Here is a 12,819-nt window from a genome sequence, read left to right as displayed (position 1 = left end):
CATCTACCCAGTGGGCTGTCACAGTGATAAAGTCCTGAGTCTGCCCTGCTCCACTTGTCCACATGTCAGTGGTTAAGTGGACTTTGGGTACAACTGCATTTTTTAGGACACTGGTGAGTCTTTTTCTGACGTCTGTGTACATTCTCGGTATCACCTGCCTAGAGAAATGAAACCTAGATGGTATTTGGTACCGGGGACACAGTACCTCAAACAAGTCTCTAGTCGCTTGTGAATTAACGGTGGATACCAGAAACACATTTAACACCAACGCAGCTGCCAAGACCTGAGTTATCCGCTTTACAGCAGGATGACTGCTGTGATATTTCATCTTCCTCGCAAAGGACTGTTGGACAGTCAATTGCTTACTGGAAGTAGTACAAGTGGTCTTCCGACTTCCCCTCTGGGATGACGATCGACTCCCTGCAGCAACAACAGCAGCGCCAGCAGCAGTAGGCGTTATACTCAAGGATGCATCGGAGGGATCCCAGGCAGGAGAGGACTCGTCAGACTTGCCAGTGACATGACCTGCAGGACTATTGGCGTTCCTGTCTAATGAGGACATTGACATTGAGGGAGTTGGTGGTGTGGTTTGCAGGAACTTAGTTACAAGAGGAAGGGATTTAGTTGTCAGTGGACTGCTTCCGCTGTCACCCAAAGTTTTTGAACTTGTCAATGACTTCTGATGAATGTGTTCCAGGTGACGTATATGGGAGGATGTTCCTAGGTGGTTAATGTCCTTACCCCTACTTATTACAGCTTGACAAAGGCAACACACTGTTTGACACCTGTTGTCCTCATTTCTGTTAAAATAATTCCACACCGAAGAGGTGATTTATTTTGTAATTTGTCCAGGCATGTCAATGGCCATATTAGTACCACGGACAACAGGTGTCTCCCCGTGTGCCTGACTTAAATAAACCACCTCACCATCAGAATTCTCCTTGTAAATTTCCTCCTCAGCGCCAGCAACACCCATATCCTCATCCTGGTGTACTTCAACAGTGACATCTTCAATTTGACTATCAGGAACTGGACTGCGAGTGCTCCTTCCAGCACTTCTAGGGGGCGTGCAAATGGTGGAAGGCGCCACCTCTTCCCGTCCAGTGTTGGGAAGGTCAGGCATCGCAAACGACACAGTTGGACTCTCCTTGGGGATTTTTGATTTAGAAGAACAAACAGTTCTTTGCTGTGCTTTTGCCAGCTTAACTCTTTTCATTTTTCTAGCGGGAGGATGAGTGCTTCCATCCTCATGTGAAGCTGAACCACTAGCAATGAACATAGGCCAGGGCCTCAGCCGTTCCTTGCCACTCCGTGTCGTAAATGGCATATTGGCAAGTTTACGCTTCTCCTCAGACGCTTTTAATTTAGATTTTTGGGTTATTTCACTGAACTTTTGTTTTTTGGATTTTACATGCTCTCTACTATGACATTGGGCATCGGCCTTGGCAGACGACGTTGATGGCATTTCATCGTCTCGGCCATGACTAGTGGCAGCAGCTTCAGCACGAGGTGGAAGTGGATCTTGATCTTTCGCTATTTTACCCTCCACATTTTTGTTCTCCATTTTTTAATGTGTGGAATTATATGCCAGTAATATATCAATAGCAATAGCCTACTGTACTGTACTATATATGTATACTGTTGGTCACCAAAATGCTGCACTGTAATAATAAGATTTTAAACCTACCGGTAAATCTTTTTCTCCTAGTCAGTAGAGGATGCTGGGGACTCCGTAAGGACCATGGGATATAGACGGGCTCCGCAGGAGACATGGGCACTCTAAAGACTTTAGAATGGGTGTGAACTGGCTCCTCCCTCTATGCCCCTCCTCCAGACCTCAGTTAGAGAAACTGTGACCAGATGAGACGGACAGTACGAGGAAAGGATATTTGTTAATCTAAGGGCAAGATTCATACCAACCCACACCATCCACACCATATAACCTGGAATATACGCAACCAGTTAACAGTATGAACAAAACAGCATTAGCCCATGACTTATTTTAACTGTAACATAACCCTTATGTAAGCAACAACTATATACAAGCCTTGCAGCAATATGTCCGCACTGTGACGGGCGCCCAGCATCCTCTACGGACTAGGAGAAAAAGATTTACCGGTAGGTTTAAAATATTATTTTCTCTTACGTCCTAGAGGATGCTGGGGACTCCGTAAGGACCATGGGGATTATACCAAAGCTCCAGACCGGGCGGGAGAGTGCGGATGACTCTGCAGCACCGATTGAGCAAACATGAGCTCCTCATCAGCCAGGGTATCAAACTTGTAGAATTTTGCAAAGGTGTTTAAACCCGACCAAGTAGCTGCTCGGCAAAGCTGTAAAGCCGAGACGCCTTGGGCAGCCGCCCAAGAAGAGCCCACCTTCCTAGTGGAATGGGCCTTTACTGAATTTGGTAATGGCAATCCAGCCGTCGAATGAGCCTGCTGAATCGTGGTGCAGATCCAGCGAGCAATAGTCTGCTTCGAAGCAGGAGTGCCAACTTTGTTGGCTGCATACAGGACAAACAGTGCCTCTGTTTTCCTAACCCTAGCCGTCCTGGCTACATAAATTTGTAAGGCCCTGACTACATCAAGGGACTTGGAATCCTCCAAGACTCCCGTAGCCACAGGCACCACAATAGGTTGGTTCATATGAAAAGATGAAACTACCTTAGGCAAAAATTGAGTACGAGTCCTCAACTCCGCTCTATCCACATGGAAAATCAGATTGGGGCTTTTGTGAGACAAAGCCGCCAATTCGGAAACCAGCCTTGCAGATGCCAAGGCCAACAACATGACCACCTTCCAAGTGAGAAATTTTAATTCAACCGTTTGAAGAGGTTCAAACCAGTGAGAATTTAGGAAGCGTAAAACCACGTTAAGGTCCCATGGTGCCACTGGAGGCACAAAAGGAGGCTGTATGTGCAGCACTCCCTTTACAAAAGTCTGGACTTCTGGGAGAGAAGCCAATTCCTTCTGAAAGAAAATTGATAAGGCCGAAATCTGTACCTTAATGGAGCCTAATTTTAGGCCCATATCCACTCCTGTTTGTAGAAAGTGGAGAAAACGGCCCAGATGGAATTCCTCAGTACGAGCATTCTTGGCTTCACACCAAGATGCATACTTTCTCCAGATACGGTGATAATGTTTCTCCGTCACCTCCTTCCTAGCCTTTATCAGAGTAGGGATGACTTCTTCCGGAATGCCTTTCCCAGCTAGGATTCAGTGTTCAACCGCCATGCCATCAAACGTAACAGCGGTAAGTATTGGGACACACAGGGCCCCTGTTGCAACAGGTCCTCTCTGAGAGGAAGAGGCCACGGATCTCCTGTGAGCATTTCCTGAAAATCTGAATACCAGGCCCTTCGCGGCCAATCTGGAACAATGAGTATTGTCTGCACTCTTTTTCATCTTATGATTCTCAATATTTTTGAGATGAGAGGAAGAGGAGGGAACACATAGACCGACAGAAACGCCCAGAGTATCACCAGGGCGTCTACCGCTACTGCCTGAGGGTCCCTTGACCTGGCACAATATCTCTGAAGCTTCTTGTTGAGGCGTGATGCCATCATGTCTATTTGAGGAAGTCCCCAAAGACTTGTTATCTCTGCAAAAACTTCTTGATGAAGTCACCACTCTCCTGGATGTAGATCGTGTCTGCTGAGGAAGTCTGCTTCCCAGTTGTCCACTCCCGGAATGAAGACCTCTGACAGAGCGCTTACGTGATTTTCCGCCCAGCAAAGAATCCTGGTGACTTCCGCCATTGCCAATCTGCTCCTTGTCCCACCTTGGCGGTTTACATGAGCCACGGCCGTGACGTTGTCTAACTGAAACAGAACCGGTAGGTCGCGAAAAAAATCCTCCGCTTGTCGTAGGCCGTTGTATATGGCCCTCAATTCCAGTATGTTGATGTGTAGACAAGCCTCCTGGCTTGACCATAGTCCCTGAAAATTTCTTCCTTGAGTAACTGCTCCCCATCCTCAGAGACTCGCGTCTGTGGTCACCAGAACCCAGTCCTGTATGCCGAACCTGCAACCCTCTAGAAGGTGAGAACTCTGCAGCTACCACAGGAGAGACACCCTGAACCTGGGGGACAGGCTTATTTTCTGATGAATTTGAAGATGGGACCCGGACCACTTGTCCAGAAGGTCCCACTGAAAAGTCCTCGCATGAAACCTGCCGAAGGGGATGGCCTCGTAGGTCGCCTCCATTTCCACAGTACTCGAGTGCATTGATGGACTGACACTCTTTTCGGTTTTAACAGGTCTCTGACCATGTTCTGGAGTTCCTGGGCTTTCTCCATTGGGAGAAAAACCCTCCTTTGTTCCGTGTCCAGAATCATGCCCAAGAAAGATAGCTGAGTCGTAGGAACCAACTGTGACTTTGGTAGATTTAGGATCCAGCCGTGTTGCTGCAGCACTCTCAGGGAGAGCGACACGCTTTCCAGCAACTGATCTCTCTGACTCGCTTTTATCAGGAGATCGTCCAAGTACGGGATAATTGTGACACCCTGCCTGCGCAGGAGTACCATCATTTCCGCCATAACCTTGGTGAAAATCCTCGGGGCCGTGGAAAGCCCAAACGGCAACGTCTGAAACTGGTAATGACAGTCCTGTACAGCGAATCTCAGGTACGCCTGATGAGGGGGATATATGGGGACATAAAGGTATGCATCCTTTATGTCCAGTGACACCCAAAAATCCCCCCCCCCCCTCCCCCAGGCTGGAGATTACTGCCCGGAGCGATTCCATCTTCAATTTGAACTTTTTCAAGAACAGGTTTAGGGATTTTAGATTTAGAATGGGTCTGACCGAGCCATCCGGTCTCGGAACCACAAACAGGGTTGAATAGTACCCCTTCCCCTGTTGAACTAGGGGAATGTTGACAATCACTTGCTGTTGACACAGCTTTTGAATTGCAGCTAAAACTATCTCCCTCTCTGGGGAAGAAGCTGGCATGGCCGACTTGAAAAATCGGTGAGGAGGCACCTCTTCGAACTCCAGCTTGTAGCCTTGGGATACAATCTCCATCGCCCAAGGATCCACATCTGACTGAACCCAGACTTGGCTGAAGAGTCGAAGACGTGCCCCCACCAGCGCGGACTCCCTCAGTGGAGCCCCAGCGTCATGCGGTGGATTTAGTAGAAGCGTGGGAGGACTTCTGTTCCTGGGAACTAGCCGTAGCAGGCATTCTTTTCCCTCTACGCTTACCTCTGGCGAGGAAGGAAGAGCCCCGACCTCTTCTGGACTTATACGACCGAAAGGACTGCTTCTGATATTGTGGTGTTTTCTTTTGCTGTGGGGGAACATAATGTAAAAAAGTAGATTTACCTGTGGTAGCTGTGGAAACCAGGTCTGCGAGACCTTCCCCAAACAAAACCTCACCCTTGTAAGGCAAAACTTCCATATGCCTCTTTGAGTCGGCATCACCCGTCTATCGGCGGGTCCACAGGGCTCGCTTAGCAGAAATCGCCATGGCGTTAGCTCTCGAACCTAGCAGCCCAACGTCTCTCTGAGCGTCTCTCATATATAAGACTGCATCTTTAATGTGACCTAAGGTCAATAAAATGGTATCCCTATCTAGGGTATCAATATCAGCTGACAAGGTATCTGCCCATGCTGCTACAGCGCTACAAACCCAAGCTGATACTGATACTATCGCCGGTCTGAGTAAAGCACCCGTATGTGTATATATTGATTTTAAGGTAGTTTTCTGTCTGCGATCAGCAGGATCCTTGAGGGCTGCCATTTCTGGAGACGACCGCGCCACCTTCTTTGACAGGCGCGTTAAAGCCTTGTCTACCCTGGGCAAGGATTCCCACCGTAACCTGTCCTGTGCAGGGAACGGATACGCCATAAGAATCCTCTTGGGAATCTTCAGTTTTATGTCTGGAGTCAAATAACGCGTTCAGCTCATGAGATGGGGGAAAGGTTACCTCAGGTTTCTTTTCCTTAAACATGTGTACCCTCGTGTCAGGGACAGAGGGGTCATCTGTGATATGCAAAACATCTTTTATTGCCATAATCATATAATGAATATTTTTGGCCACCTTTGGGTGTAACCTCGCATCATCGTAGTCGACACTGGAGTCAGAATCCGTGTCGGTATCAGTGTCTGCTATTTGGGAGAGGGGACATTTATGAGACCCTGAAGGGCCCTGTGATACAGCCAAAGCCATGGATTGACTCCCTGTTTTATCTCTGGGCTCTGCTTTGTCCAATCTCTTATGTAATAAAGTCACATTTGCATTTAAAACATTCCACATATCCAACCAATCAGGAGTCGGCGTTGCCGACGGAGACACGACAATCATCTGCTCCACCTCCTCCTTAGATGAGCCTTCCGCTTCAGACATGCTGACACACGCGTACCGACCCCCCCCCCCCCACGCACACACACACACTCAGGGATATATCTATATGGAGACAGTTCCCCAATAAGGCCCTTTGGAGAGACAGAGAGAGAGTATGACAGCACACACCCAGCGCCACCTGACACTGGAATAAAATCCCAGTCAGTACAGCGCTTTATATAAATATATTTAGAAACACTCACTGCGCCAATTAAATGTCCCCCCCCCTCTTTTTTACCCTCTGTAACCGTGTTCAGCAGGGGAGAGTCCGGGGAGCCAGCTTCTCTGCAGTGTGCTGTGGAGAAAATGGCGCTGGTTAGCGCAGGATGATCAAGCTCCGCCCTCTCACCGGCGGGCTTCGGTCCCACTCAAATTATTTATACTGGTGACGGTTTATTAATATACTGCCCCTGTAGCATGTAATCTCTGCCAGTGTCCCTTGAGGCTTATTATTGCTGCCCAGGGCGCCCCCCCTGCACCCTTACAGTGCCCGCTGTGTGTGTATTGTGGGAGCAATGGTGCGCAGCGTTACCTCAGTGAAGATCTGAAGTCTTCTTTCTTCTTATACTCACCCGGCTTCTATTTTCCGGCTGTGTGAGGAGGACGGCGGCGCGGCTCTGGGACGAATGGCGAGGGTGAGACCTGCGTTCCGACCCTCTGGAGATAATGGCAGGGCCGAAATTAGGGGGGGGGGGGTGTCTCTGGCGCCGGCGGCTACGGGCAGCTACCTCCACACTGTGGACCACTGCTGGCTGCAGAGTACACAGCACTGAGGGGGGACTTAATAAATATACACTGACTGGCTCACTGACATGTGACATTTTTTTAAACCAGTATCCCACATTAAGATATATATATATATATATATATTTGAATATATTATATATATATATATATATATATATATAATATATATTTTATATCATATATACAGTATGTGTATCTATATGTATATATATTATACTGTATGTGTATATATGTATATGCATATATATATATATATATATATATATATATAATGTCTATTTTTTAATATATATATACCAACAAATATAAGCAAATAACCAAGTTGTGCTATATATCCCGCCTTAGACCCAATAGTCCTTGGGGAGAAAATGGCTGCTAATCTCCAATACAGGTCCTCTTGCCAGTCGAGAACCGGTAATTAAATGGAAAGGTAGTTGTACGGAGAGCGCTCAAAAGTATGTTAGTGTCTCTTTAGTTCTTTCAATGAGAATTCAACGATTTAGATTTGACCACGGAGAGTTAGATGTTTCTGAAAAAGACCCTCTCACCAGATTCACCCAGACAGGATAACACTCATTAATCCAAGGCTTCCATAAAAAATCTTTTTATTATTAAAATCTTTTTTTTGTATTATAATAAAAGACTCTTACATTGCTCTTAACATTTGTGGGACATGATCTTATTAGGACTTGCTGTCCACCCCAGCCGGGGAGGAGCTCAAATGACAGCCTGTCCTCCCACAAATGTCTAATCATCCAACGCGTTTCGTCTAACCAGACTTCCTCAGGGGTGTTTTTTATATGTAAGAGCTGTGCTCTAACTGAAGAGAAGTAAAAATGGGGATGGTATCAAACAAGCAATGTTCCGGGGCCCGTAGCCTCTCCTTTGCCCCTTTGGGCTACGGGCCTCGTAACATTGGCTTATATGATGTGACACCTGACAATATACTATTTAGTGCAGAGGGCACGTGGGCCATGCCGGACACCAAGGACTATATATATATATATATATATATATATATATATATAGCAATACATAGTCAGCAGCACTCCATATTTTTATTTATTATTTGTTTTTATTTATTTATTTATTTATTTATTTTTGGTGGGGTGGGGGGCACCAAATTACTGCCTTGCCCCGGGTGACAGATATTCTAGTTTCGGCCCTGCTAATGGTGTCCAGTAGCCTAAGAAGCAGGCCTATCAGTTAAGTAGGTCTGCTTCTCTCCCCTCAGCCCCACGATGCAGGGAGCCTGTTGCCAGCAGTGCTCCCTGAAAATAAAAAACCTAACAAAATTATTTTTCAGAGAAACTCAGGAGAGCTCCCCAGCAATGCACCCAGTCTCCTCTGGGCACAGGATCTAACTGAGGTCTGGAGGAGGGGCATAGAGGGAGGAGCCAGTGCACACCCTTTCTAAAGTCTTTAGAGTGCCCATGTCTCCTGCGGAGCCCGTCTATACCCCATGGTCCTTACGGAGTCCCCAGCATCCTCTAGGACGTAAGAGAAACTATATATACTGCTCACAAAAATGCAGCACAGATATGGAATGGATACGTGCATTGAGTGACACAGAGCTGCAAGATACAGCAGTGGCCTACTGTACTGTACAACTATATACTGTTGGTCACCAAAATACTGCACTGTACTACTATATATACTGCTCACAACAATGCAGCACAGATATGGAATTGATACTTGCAGTGACACAGAGCTGCAAGATACAGCAATGGCCTACTGTACTGTACAACTATATACTGTTGGGTCACCAAAATGCTGCACTGTACTACTATATATACTGCTCACAAAAATGCAGCACAGATATGGAATGGATACTTGCAGTGACACGGAGCTGGAAGATACAGCAATGGCGTACTTTACTGTACAACTATATACTGTTGGTCACCAAAATGCTGCACTATACTACTATATATACTGCTCAAAACAATGCAGCACAGATATGGAATGGATACTTGCAGTGACACAGAGCTGCAAGATACAGCAATGGCCTACTGTACTGTACTACTACAGGTTGAGTATCCCTTATTCAAAATGCTTGGGACCAGAAGTATTTTGGATATCGGATTTTTCCGTATTTAGGAATAATTACATACCATAATGAGATATCATGGTGATGGGACCTAAGTCTAAGCACAGAATGCATATATATATGTTTCATATACACCTTATACACACAGCCTGAAGGTCATTTAATACAATATTTTTAATAACTTTGAGTATTAAACAAAGTTTGTGTACATTGAGCTATCAGAAAACAAAGGTTTCACTATCTCACTCTCACTCAAAATAGTCTGTTTTTCGGAATATTCTGTATTTCGGAATATTTGGATATGGGATACTCAACCTGTATAATTATTATATATTGGTGGTCCCCAGTCCCCACAATGCAGCACACTGATCAGAAATTTGCAGCACACTGAGCACAGATATTTGCAGCACACAGAGCACAGATATTTGCAGCACACTGAGCACAGATATTTGCAGCACACAGAGCACAGATATTTGCAGCACACTGTGCACAGATATTTGCAGCACACTGAGTACAGATATTTGCAGCACACTGAGCACAGATATTTGCAGCACACTGAGTACAGATATTTGCAGCACACTGAGTACAGATATTTGCAGCACACTGAGCACAGATATTTGCAGCACACTGAGCACAGATATTTGCAGCACACTGAGCACAGATATTTGCAGCACACTGAGCACAGGTTACGGAGCTTTTCAGGGAGAGAACGCCGCCACGTCCTCTCCGTTCAATCTCCAATGCACGAGTGAAAATGGCGGCGACGCGAGGATCCTTATATAGAATACGAATCTCGCGAGAATCCGACAGTGGGATGATGACGTTTGGGCGCGTTCTGGTTAACCGAGAAAGGCGGGAAGATCCGAGGCCGCCTCGGACCCGTGTAAAATAGGTGAAGTTTGGGGGGGTTCGGATCCCGAGGAACCGAACCCGCTCATCTCTAGTTAATACACTCATTGAAAACATTACACCCAAACATATTAAATCCCTGTTTGTGTTTTTCCATTGATTTGTGGCGCTTTCAAAGCTGCTGTGTGCAATCTAAATAATATTGCTGAATGCATTTCTCCCACCAACATGCCATGTTTTCTAAAATAAATATTTACTTGTGTTGCTCATATTGCACTAGTTCCTACATATTGCAATAGTTTGCATGATGGACAGCACTCATGCTACAGTAAAATAAGAACAAACAATACGCAGTAAATTCACTTTTGTTTTTATTTGTAATTATGGTAAAGTTCATCTGAGGCAGCTGCATTCGCAAATGAGCAATCCGTCCGCCTAGTCACGCGGGAGTGCACAGAGACGCTCCCATTCAGAGCGTCTCTGTCCAGGCGCACGGACGGAGACGCTCTCCATTCAAGTAAATGGGGCGTGTCTCCATCACGGGCGTGCGTGCCCAGTTGGAGACGGAGACGCCGAGTCCTAGGCGTGTCAGGGCGGTTGCGCCTAGGCACAGAAAGAGCCACGACTAGCCTGGCTCCATCTGTATTTGAAGACAACACAAAGACATCAGCAGACACCTGGCCATGCAGACAAGCAGCTCACAGTGGCCAGTAGCCGATCTCAGCCAACACTATACCTATGTGGCAGGAAGGAGCTGCACATCCTAATCACTCATACCAAAAGAAATATGGGGCAAGCAATTATTGGGAGCACCTCTGGCGAGACTATTCCACATCCGCCTCTATTTTGGCCGGCTGAAGCGGGGGTTCGGGGGAGTGGCTTCTGTGAGTTGACCTGCGAGTGCCCTGGCCAGAGAGATGTTTTTCCTGGCCATGGCTGGTGGCTGGGGCAGATGATGTAGACTCCCTGAGAGTTTGTGCCTGGGGGATGCCTTGGCCTGCATGCCTTGAGCAATGGGGCCTAAAATGGAGGTTATCCCACGCATGCCGTGGCTGATAGTGGAGTTCAGCTCATGAGATTCCAGGAGCACCTGCTGCTGGAAGTCTTCTGTACGGTGTCCCTGTTCTTGGATAGCAAGCAGGAGCTCCTGGATGGTTGTTGTGGGTGGGGCATGAGTCTCCTCCAGCTGGGGTGGTGATGGTGGTTCACCCTCAGACTCGCTTTCGGAGATACCCACCCCAGGCTGTGTGTGCTGATCTTCTGTATCTGTATTCAATGGGGTAATCAAAGGGGAAAAAAATAGCAAATCCATTATGCACATTACTAACATTTGTTTACATTTTTGAAACACTATTACCTTGCTCGACATGCGGAACTTCAATGGCGGGCATGTCTATGTCCATCTCCGACAGCCTACCACCTCCTCATCGGCCACACAGCTCTAGGCCTGCTCCTCCAAGGCTGTGTATTCTAAACTCTCAGGGAGTCTACCACCACCGGTCATCCTGACATGGAGCCACCGGGCACCCATCTGCCCCTTCAGCCGACACTTGAAGTCAGCCCATCTACAGTAACATACAATATTGTTTTTAATATTTTTTTTCTAACAAATAAAACATGTCTCTAAACAAAACCAACCAACAAACCAACCAACAAACAAAGACAACCTACTGGACATCACTTTGTCAAACTTGTGCTTGAACATAGAAACACTTATTATTATCAGAGAACACCATGCTCAGACAGACATTACAAAATGAATGTAGTAATGTATTTATGTATATTATATTAATCAAGTGTAACCATATTTTGTGTACATTATGAAAGACTTCAAATTTTAGATTTTTTGTAAAAAAAGGATTATTGGTGGCCAACAACAATTCTTTCTTTGGTTGAAAACAGAAAGCGATTGTTTGGTTTAAAAACACATAGCCACCTTCCTGAAGATTAGGACAGTCCAGCAACATTTTAAAGCATGTCTTACATATTCTCAAACATCTACGTATATACAGTGTTTTTGTTATTTTTGTCGTATGTACATACCGTCTTTTAACTTCTTGTGAGGTTTGTACGATGGGTACCTCCACATTCACCGCATCTGTGATTTCCCACCAGATGCACTCCCTAGCTGCAGCCTCCATATTTTAGGGTCCAAGATGGATTTGTTCCATGGCTTGAGGGACCAAAAAGTCCATTCCCTCCTGCCAAGTAGGGGTTGTCTCTTCTTTATTTCTTTTTCTTGTGTTAGCTGAGATTGACTACTGGTTTCTGCTTGTGTTGTGGATGGTGTGGTACTTGCCTCATCTCGGGTATTTGGTCTTTTAGGCTGGGGTAAGGTGTTGTGTGACTGGGCAGTTGCCCCAGGTCTCTCAACATCTGCACTGCCAGGTGTTTGGTTCTGTTGTCTCCCTGACTGTGATGCCTGTGCTGCCTATGGTGCCTGTGCTGCCTCTGGTGCCTGTGCTGCCTCTGGTGCCTGTGCTGCCTCTGGTGCCAGTGCTGCCTCTGGTGCCTGTACTGCCTCTGGTGTCTGTGCTGCCTCTGGTGCCTGTGCTAACTCTGGAGCCTGTGCTGCCTCTGGTGCCAGTGCTGCCTCTGGTGCCAGTGCTGCCTGTGCTACCTCTGGTGCCTGTGCTGCCTCTGGTGCCTGTGCTGCCTCTGATGCCTGTGCTGCCTCTAGTGCCTGTGCTACCTCTGGTGCCAGTGCTGCCTGTGCTACCTCTGGTGCCTGTGCTGCCTCTGGTGCATGTGCTGCCTCTGATGCCTGTGCTGCCTCTGGTGCCTGTGATGCCTGTGCTGCCTCTGGTGCCTGTGCTGCCTCTGGTGCC

The sequence above is a fragment of the Pseudophryne corroboree genome, chromosome 1 (assembly GCF_028390025.1).
Source record: "Pseudophryne corroboree isolate aPseCor3 chromosome 1, aPseCor3.hap2, whole genome shotgun sequence".
NCBI lineage: Eukaryota > Metazoa > Chordata > Amphibia > Anura > Myobatrachidae > Pseudophryne > Pseudophryne corroboree.
Note: the sequence above shows the minus strand (reverse complement) of the source record.